Here is a 9,639-nt window from a genome sequence, read left to right as displayed (position 1 = left end):
TAGATATGTAGATGCAATCCGATCACTTGTTGCTAGATGAACTCCTAGATGGATCTTGGTGAAACCGTAGGAAATTCTTTGTTTTCTGCAACGTTCCCCAACATTTTTGTCTAATGTTTGACTAAAAACTACCATGTCGGGAAAGTGCCCGATTCGCCTCTTCTAAACGCCTTTCTGATAAGATGGGCCCACTTGTCAGCATTAATCTTCTTCCTCCTTTCTCTCTGGCATTTCGTCAAACACTTCATGCGCACTTCGCCGCTCTGCCCCGCCACCTGCGCCGCCCTCCCTCCTAGCCGAGCCATCTGCTCGCCTTGGCCATGGCGGCCGGCGTCGTGCCAAGGCCTCGCCACCCCTCGCTCGGCCTTGCCGCCTGACGATGTGGTCTCGGACCCAACGCACCAGGTTCATGCCGGTGATGGGGTTGATGGACCGACGCCCGCTCGCCAGCTTGAGAAGCAGGTCACCGAAACCGAACGCGTCGATGGCTGTGGTGGCCTTCCCAGTCACGGTGAGCTCCGGCGCTATGTAGCCCAACGTCCCGACGACGCGAGTCGTGGTAGCGCAGTGTTCGTAGAGGCGCGCGAGGCCGAAGTCGCCGAGCCGCGTGCTCATGTCCGCGCCCAGCAGCACGTTGCTGGCCTTGACGTCGCGGTGCACCACCACCTGCTCCCACCCTCGTGCAGGTACACCAGCCCGGACGCGACGCCCTTGAGGATCCTCACATGCTGCTCCCACGTGAGCAACGCCGGCGACGGGGACACGTCGACGCCAGCGCCCGCACCGGCACGGGCACTGCCGAACAGGTGCGCATCGGGGCTGTCGTTGGGCATGAAGTCGTAGACCAGAAGCAGGTCTTGCCCGCGCTTGCACCACCCGCGCAGCTCGACTAGTTCCGGTGCCGCATGCGCCCGAGGCTCGCCACCTCGGCGACGAACTCGCGCATCCCCTGCGACCCGTTGCTTGAGATCCTCTTGATGGCCTCTCTGACCAAGGCGAGCAGGCGGCTCGGCTAGGAGGGAGGGCAGCGCAGGTGGCGGGCCAGAGTGGCGGGGCAGAGTGGCGGAGTGCACATGAAGTGTTTGAGGAAATGCCAGAGAGAGAGAGGAGGAAGAAGATTAATGCTGACAGGTGGGCCCATCCTGTCAGAAAGGTGTTTAGAAGAGACGAATTGGTCACTTTCCTGACATGGTAGTTTTTAGTCAAAGATTAGACAAAAAGTGGTAGTTTTCGACACAAATTTGTAAAGTGATAGTTTATAGTCACGGTTCCATGAAATGTGATAGTTTTTTGTTAAATACTCGCTTCTTCCTTGTTTCTTAATCCTCTTTGCAACTAGCATCTCAGTTAGAGCAAGATCATAGGGTGAAAAAAACTTCGACTTATCTTTCCACACCATGCCGTTTAACATGGCAGGGGTGGAAAGGCTGCCTCATCATGTGCCGTAAACTTACTTGGCTGCTTATTTTGCCGTAAACTGACTTGGCTACTTATTTTTAAGTACTTGTTACTTATAAAAAAAGAGAGTATATTTTCTTGTTACTTCAATAGTCTAACGCCTATAACAAGGAGATTTATCGATCCATATGTCAGTCTTTCTGGTAGGAACTTGTACCCTACCAGGCCTGGGACGTAAGCAGTAGGGGAAGGAGGGAGCTGGGCGAGGCGATGAGAGGTTGCGCCGGCGGTTGGGCGCCGTCGCGGAAGAGAAGGGAGATGGCGGCGGCTAGGGTTCCGGCTCCTCTGGGAGCCGGGCAATAAAGATAATAATCTTCTTATTGCTTGATTTCAAAAAGAGTCTTACAGCCTATATTTATAACCTAGATAATTTGCAATAAGGATGCGGCTGTAGTGTAGAAGTGGACTATGTGGGTGATGAGGCCCTCGACGCCTCTGGTCAATGACATGAATGGCGCAAGCTTTGTTGTGTGCTTGTTGCCTTGACATCGAGGGATCCTCTTGAGTCTACTCTCCTTCCTAGTAGATTTGGCCTTGTCCTTTGTGTGTGTGTTTGGTTTGCATGCATGTATATCGTGCTCTTCACATTGTTGGCATGTGTATATTCCGGGTCATGGTTTGATAAGTGGTTTCAACCCGTTTGTATCAGCTTTCGCCTAGATTCCCTTTAGTAGGCGGTCACCTTTTTTTTCTAAATTACGAAGAGGCATATGCATTCCTTGTTGCTCGAAAAAAGTTCCGTTGAAATTGCATGCAGAGAGTACAACCATTTTTTGTGTGTTGTTTTCAGCCCTACAAATTAAAAAAAAACTCTATGAAGGAATTAATTAAAGATGAATTTGATCTAGGAGCAACCATGCCTATCTGACCCAGCCAGGATTCAACATTCCAGAGTATTTAACAAAAAACTACCACTTTTCATAGAACCGTGTCTATAAACTACCACTTTACAAATTTGTGCCGAAAACTATCACTTTTTGTCTAATCTTTGACTAAAAACTACCATGTCGGGAAAGTGCCCGATTCGCCTCTTCTAAACGCCTTTCTGATAAGATGGGCCCACCTGTCAGCATTAATCTTCTTCCTCCTTTCTCTCTGGCATTTCGTCAAACACTTCATGCGCACTCCGCCGCTCTGCCCCGCCACCTGCGCCACCCTCCCTCCTAGTCGAGCCGTCTGCTCGCCTTGGCCATGGCGGCCGGCGTCGTGCCAAGGCCTCGCCACCCCCCGCTCAGCCCTGCCGCCTGACGCCGTGGTCTCGGACCCAACGCACCAGGTTCACGTCGGTGATGGGGTTGATGGACCGGCGCCTGCTCGCCAGCTCGAGAAGCAGGCCACCGAAACCGAACGCATCGATGGTTGTGGTGGCCTTGCCAGTCACGGTGAGCTCCGGCGCCATGTAGCCCAACGTCCCGACGACGCGAGTCGTGGCAGCGCCGTGCTCGTAGAGGCGCGCGAGGCCGAAGTCACCGAGCCGCACACTCATGTCCACGCCCAGCAGCACGTTGCTGGCCTTGACGTCGCGGTGCACCACCACCTGTTCCCACCCCTCGTGCAGGTACACCAGCCCGGACGCGACGTCCTTGAGGATCCTCACATGCTGCTCCCACGTGAGCAACACCGGCGACAGGGACACGTCGACGCCAGCGCCAGCACCGGCACGGGCACTGCCGAACAGGTGCGCATCGAGGCTGTCGTTGGGCATGAAGTCGTAGACCAGAAGCAGGTCTTACCCGCGCTTGCACCACCCGCACAGCTCGATTGGTTCCGGTGCCGCATGCGCCCGAGGCTCGCCACCTCGGCGACGAACTCGCGCATCCCCTGCGACCCATTGCTTGAGATCCTCTTGATGGCCTCTCTGGCCAAGGCGAGCAGGCGGCTCGGCTAGGAGGGAGGGCAGCGCAGGTGGCGGGGTAGAGTGGTGGAGTGCACATGAAGTGTTTGAGGAAATGCCAGAGAGAGAGGAGGAAGAAGATTAATGCTGACAGGTGGGCCCATCCTGTCAGAAAGGCGTTTAAAAGAGACGAATTGGTCATTTTCCTGACATGGTAGTTTTTAGTCAAAGATTAGACAAAAAGTGGTAGTTTTCGGCACAAATTTGTAAATTGATAGTTTGTAGCCACGGTTCCATAAAATGTGATAGTTTTTTGTTAAATACTCGCTTCTTCCTTGTTTCTTAATCCTCTTTGCAACCAGCATCTCAGTTAGAGCAAGATCATAGGGTGAAAAAAACTTCGACTTATCTTTCCACGCCACGCCGTTTAACATGGCAGGGGTGGAAAGGCTGCCTCATCATGTGCCGTAAACTGACTTGGCTGCTTATTTTGCTATAAACTGACTTGACTACTTATTTTTAAGTACTTGTTACTTATAAAAAAAGAGAGTATATTTTATTGTTACTTCAATAGTCTAACGCCTATAACAAGGAGATTTATCGATCCATATGTCAGTCTTCCTGGTAGGAACTTGTACCCTACCAGGCCTGGGACGTAAGCAGTAGGGGAAGGAGGGAGCTGGGCGAGGCGATGAGCGGCCGCGTCGGCGGTTGGGCGCCGTCGCGGAAGAGGAGGGAGATGGCGGCGGCGGCTAGGGTTAAAGGCGGCTAGGGTTCCGGCTCCTCTGGGAGCCGGGCAATAAAGATAATAATCTTCTTATTGCTTGATTCCAAAAAGAGGCTTACAGCCTATATTTATAACCTAGATAACTTGCATAAGAATTAATCTAAGATAACTTATGGGCTAAGATTGCCCGGTGGGCCTAGCTAAACCGGCCATAACACTTCTCCCCGCCTGCACAAACAGCTCGTCCTCGAGCTGTAAGGTGGGGAAGCACTGGCGGAACTCCTCGAGGTGATCAACCAGTGTCAAACACCTTCTCGACAGCTGGGGCGGCTAGGTCGGTGGTGACGGTGTCCTCCGGAATGTAGTCTGCAACCTCCATGTAGAAGAGTCGCGGGCAGGCATGGCCGGGCGTGTAGGGCTCGTCGCAGTTGAAGCAAAACCCTTGGCGGCGACGCTCGAGTAGCTCGGCTGAGGTGAGCCGGAGGAACGGGCGCACCGCAGTCACGGCGAGGGGTGTCGCAGAAGCCTGTGCAGGCCGACCCTGTGCGGAATCCGGCCCGGGTAGCGACCCAGCGGTCCGGGACGGTGATTCCTGCTGGATGGCCACCGCGCGGCGCTCGAAAGCGCGGGCGTAGTACATGGCCGACTGGATATCCTGGGGTCCCCGAAGCTCCATGTCCACGCGGATGTGATCCGGAAGTCCACCGACAAAGAGGTCGGCCCGCTGCTGCGCTGTCACACCCGACGCATGGCATGCCAGGGCCTGGAAACGGTCGATGTAGTCCTTCACCGTGGAGGTGAATGGAAGGCGGCCGAGCTCCGCCAGGCAGCTCCCGCGAACCGGAGGCCCAAAGCGAAGGAGGCAGAGCTCGCGGAAGCGCTCCCAAGGGGGCATGGTGTGACACTCCAAAATTTTTACTTTGTGGTTTTTGAAAAGAGGCCATTTAAAATTTTTTTTTCAGAAAACCTTCCTCTTAAAAAAAAACTTTCTTTCCTTTGGCAAGGTCTTTATTCTTGCTTCAAACTTTGGTGTTTGACCTTTTGAAACTTCTTCTCTGTTGGTTCTCTCTCAAAATTATTTTGGGAGTTTAATCTTTTTCTTTTAAAAAGAAACTCCATGAAATTTGGGATTTTCATATCTTGGAACCACCATGACTTGGCATTTTTGCCCATGTGGTAAAACCCCTCCAAAACCTCCCCTACACCTTGTGATCAACCTAAGTTCTCTGTCCCAACTAATCCAAACAAGTTTTGGATTTTTCTCTAATTATTTTTCCCCTCAATTCAATTCTGAAAATTATTTGGAGCCTGAGAGATTTTCAAAGCAAGTGCCCTATTGCTTTTGACTTTTGACCTCAAACCAATTCTCCTGGATTGTCCTTAGCATCCATAACCCAGAACCATCTTGATCCACTCCTCCTCTTTTCAAAATTTTCAAAATTCAGTCTCTGCAAGTTTGGACCAGATTTGCCAAATTTGGTGAAATTCATATCTACACTCCTCCAAAAATTCCACCAAAATTCAGGCAGCCTTTTTGAGCAATGAGAAGCCACTCCACCAAAAATCAGCTCAAGGAAAAATCCCTACATGCCTAGATCATTCTGTCGAACACCTAGCATGCACTGTTTTCCTTACACTTTCAGAAATTCAGTTTTCAGTTTCGACAGTCTCAGTCACGCAGCCACAGTGCACTTGGCACGTTGCTCGCGGCCTCGCTTGCTTGTCCGAAGCTTCACACGTGCACTTGGCGCGACCCTGGCGTCGGTGGCGCCCTGGCCCGCCTGCACCGGCGTGTCTTGCGGCGGCCGGCTCCCCGTAACGGCCGACAGGGAGGAGAACGGCGGCGCAACGCCGTTCGGCGCCGCCCAAATCCTCTGGTAGCTCCGCGTGGCCGTCTCCGTGCCAGCGCACGCATGCGGCACCGTCGCCGTGGCGCAGCACGCACGGAGCGCGCTCTCTGCCGCCGACGGGCCCGCGCCGCCCCGTTCCGTCGAGCTCGACCCAAACACCCAAACCCCGGCCAGTTTAGCACTAAAACGGAACCATTGAACCTCCGTGATGACGCTCGACTCCCTAACCACCCCGACCGAGCACTGCACCACCGTAATCGCTCGCCGAAAATCTCCGTTCACGGCAACCGCCTCGGGCCGCCTATAAAAAGGGGCCCCGAGCTCACCCTCGTGCATGCTGCATCACCACTCCTCACCAAAGCCCCGCCAGGCCACTAGGGGGACCTCAAGGAGGTCTCCTTCCCCAGCTCCGTCCGCCCCGATCCGCCTCGGCCTCCAGCTCGATTCACTTCGGTGAGGCCACCTCCGGCGCCCAAACCTCGTCCGTAGCCCTCTCTTGCACCCAGTAGTCTAACCCCCACCTCAATTTAATCTTTGCAGCCCTCTCCGACGAGCTCCATCCACGCCCGAACCACCGTCCGCCGGAGTTGAGACCGCCGTCGACGTGGTGCTCACCGGCGACCAACACCACCACCCACCGTTGCGGAAGGACACGGTGAGCACATTGGTAACCTCTGATCCCCATGCCTCGCCGTGGATCGCCGCCGGCGACCACAGCAGCTCTCGGGCGCCGACGAGCCTCGTCCCTCCCATTTGAAATTTAAACATGACAAGTGGGACCCGCTGTCAGCCTCTCTGTCCTTTCTAAACGAAGCGCTATCTGAAAACGCCTTCGGGCAGAATGCGTTTTCTCTTCGGGCTGGCGTAGTCGCTACCGAAGCGTTTTCTGTTTTTATAAACTAGCCCCTGGAAATCTTCTGTTTCATTACAGATAAGTCCCTGGACAAAAACCCTTATAACTTTTAATCAGAAAAGTATTTTTGATTGATTCTTTTTCTGTTCTCTTTAAAATTTTGTCTAGTTTTTTATCAGATTTATTTGAAAAATATTTGGTTTACCTTCTGTGCTCTCCTTGGTATTTACGTTAGCGCATATATTTTCTTTAAACCGTAGATACCGAAGGAGGTGACGGAGCCGCGAACTTCACCGAGCTAGGCTCCGACTACTCTGAACCAGGCAAGCATGTTTGAACTTTTGATATGATGAGTGTCTTGGCATGTTTTGCATTTAGTTAGTTTCATGGCATGTTGGTGAGCATTCCGATGAACGTTATTTCATGTGATAATAAGGTGAGTGAGTTCAATGATCCATACGTGGATGTATGTGAATATGAATGGCCATGTGTTGGCATGAGGATGGGTACGACGGCAGTGTTGTAGCATGCCAGTCTTACGTCAGACTATGTGACTTCAGTGTCAAACCATATCGGTCCAGTACCTATCATTTCCTTTCTTTTACTACCACATGTTTTCCGCAAGGAATATGGTTTAGTAAGTTGCAAACCGCTTTCATGGTACACACCAAAGAGGAGAGGCCGTGATGATGGTTCCATGGCCCTGGATTAAAGCCAGTCATCCGGTCAGGGGGCATGGGTGTTTCCGGTTGGGACCGAGAGGGGGGCACCCCTTAGAGCGCGCGTATATAAATTTGATCCCATGCTATTCGAGATTGTGATCTCCCCGTCTCAAAAGTTTTTCTTGGACGATGACTAGGGTGATTCCTAGCATCGAGAGGTAGGATGGGTGTGTACCGGTTAGCTGTGTTTTCTTCCGAAATACCATAAACGGAACTAGTCCTTCGTGACTACGGTAATCCGTTGGCTGTGGGAAAATTTTTGTACAAACTCTGCAGAGTCATATATTCCTCCAAATCATCTCTTCCATGTCAAGTTTCGTTCCATCTTATCCTAATCAATTGTCAGCTTTGATGACAGAGACTCCGGTGAATCGCATGAGTGCTAAGTCCGGTTGAATGATTATCCCCGTGGATGGACTAACCCGTTTATTCTCATGGATTGAATGTTTATTATGAGTATTATTTACTGGTGAATTTAAAGCCCTTTCTGCGATGTCGCTCAGACGTCCGACTGTGGCATTTCTTTTAAAGCCCTTTCTGCGATGTCGCTCAGACGTCCGATTGTGGCATTTCTTTTAAAGCCCTTTCTGCGATGTCGCTCAGACGTCCGACTGTGGCATTTCTTTTAAAGCCCTTTCTGCGATGTCGTTCAGACGTCCGACTGTGGCATTTCTTTTAAAGCCCTTTATGTGGCGTCGCTTAGACGCCCGACTGTGGTATTTCTTTTAAAGCCCTTTATGTGGTGTCGCTAAGATGCCCGATTGTGGCATCATTTTCCTTATTTTTATTTGTTCACCTTTCGAGGCGTCGTTTCAGACACCCGATCGGTCTTTATTTATGCTCTGTGGGATTTCAGGCGGACTACCGCCGTTTCCCTTTTTAATTACCCCGTTATGCCAATTTTATTTATTGTGCATTAAGGAATTAATCATGTTGCATCCATGCACGCATTTGTTATATCTTACGTCCGAACTGTCTTGCGAGTACTTTCAAAGTACTCACTGGCTTGTTGATTTGGCAAGATGCTGACGAAGGCGATCTCATGGATGAAGAGTTCGATAGCGAGTCCGACACTTAGAGGAGTCCCAGTCAGTCTCGTGCGACCCTGGACTTGGTCACTGTTTTATATCCGCTTCCGCTACCAAATAAATTTATCGAGCCTCACCTCGACGTTCGATGAATTGATATGCTTAGAGTCTTGTATTTCCCTTCCCGCTGTGCTTTTCCACCACCAACCTATCCATGAGTCAGTAGTATGTCTCCACACCACTGTGTCCTGTCCGCCATTATGTATGATTATTGGCGTGCTTGTAATAATTTGGTTGAGCGACCGCAGTTCAACCCTGTAATATATTTCATGCTACTGGCTTATTGTATCAAGAAATTGTCTACCAGTGAGGAGGATTTCTCTCATACTGGACTCAAAAGACTGGTTTGTCAATAAATATTTTTATTGGAAAACCGGTCGTGACAAGCTTGGTACCAGAGCCAGGCTGACTGTAGGAAGCCACTAGGTGCGATCGCTAATTGGTTATTAGCCTGATAGAGATAGTTTATATTTTTGCAATGGTAGTCATTTTCTGTCAGTCAGCATAAATTTATGATCTGACCCTGCAGAATTTTTGCCTACTTTTGTAGATGGCCGACGTCAGCTGCGAGTCTCAGACCTTCGCCAACGTGCCCGATGGGTTCATCAAGCTTCTTTCTTCCGTCGTTCAGGTCGCGATGGGGCCATCCGTGCGCCCAGTCTTCACACTCTACCAGCACCGAGTCAACGACAGTCTGACCATGCACCAGGCCGCGGTGCAGTTCAGGGGAGGGCGTGGTGAGTTACGCCGCTTCCGGTTCGTGGGAAGAGCCATGCCTACGGAGAGGCATGCTATGCAGATGGCAGCCCGCGAGGCGATAGCTCGTCTCAGGGATGTCCTTCCCGTGATGAAGACTCGTCGTTACCGTTATCTTCCGTGCCATGTGCCTTACACCTGTCACTACGCATACTCCTGCCCCAGAGGAGAACGAGACGAGGCTTTTGAGATGCTCATTGAGTATCTCCGGGCCCTGGAGGCAGCCTTCGACAACCTGGTGGACGACTTCGTAGCTACCCGCATGGACTCAGTCCATGGCTGTGCTGCCAACAGGAGGGAGCTCCTACCCATCGCTCCGCCACCGACTTTTGTCTCGTCATCAGCATCTTT

At 51.6% G+C, this 9,639-nt stretch overlaps 1 pseudogene; it reads right to left on the bottom strand.

The window, feature by feature from the left end:
• Window positions 1-201: 201 nt before the first annotated feature.
• Window positions 202-1,141, bottom strand: LOC119357783 (annotated as a pseudogene).
• Window positions 1,142-9,639: the final 8,498 nt, after the last annotated feature.

This window comes from Triticum dicoccoides, chromosome 2A, assembly GCF_002162155.2.
Source record: "Triticum dicoccoides isolate Atlit2015 ecotype Zavitan chromosome 2A, WEW_v2.0, whole genome shotgun sequence".
In the NCBI taxonomy this organism is placed as follows: Eukaryota; Viridiplantae; Streptophyta; class Magnoliopsida; order Poales; family Poaceae; genus Triticum; species Triticum dicoccoides.
Note: the sequence above shows the minus strand (reverse complement) of the source record. Positions and strands in the feature narration are given on the sequence as shown.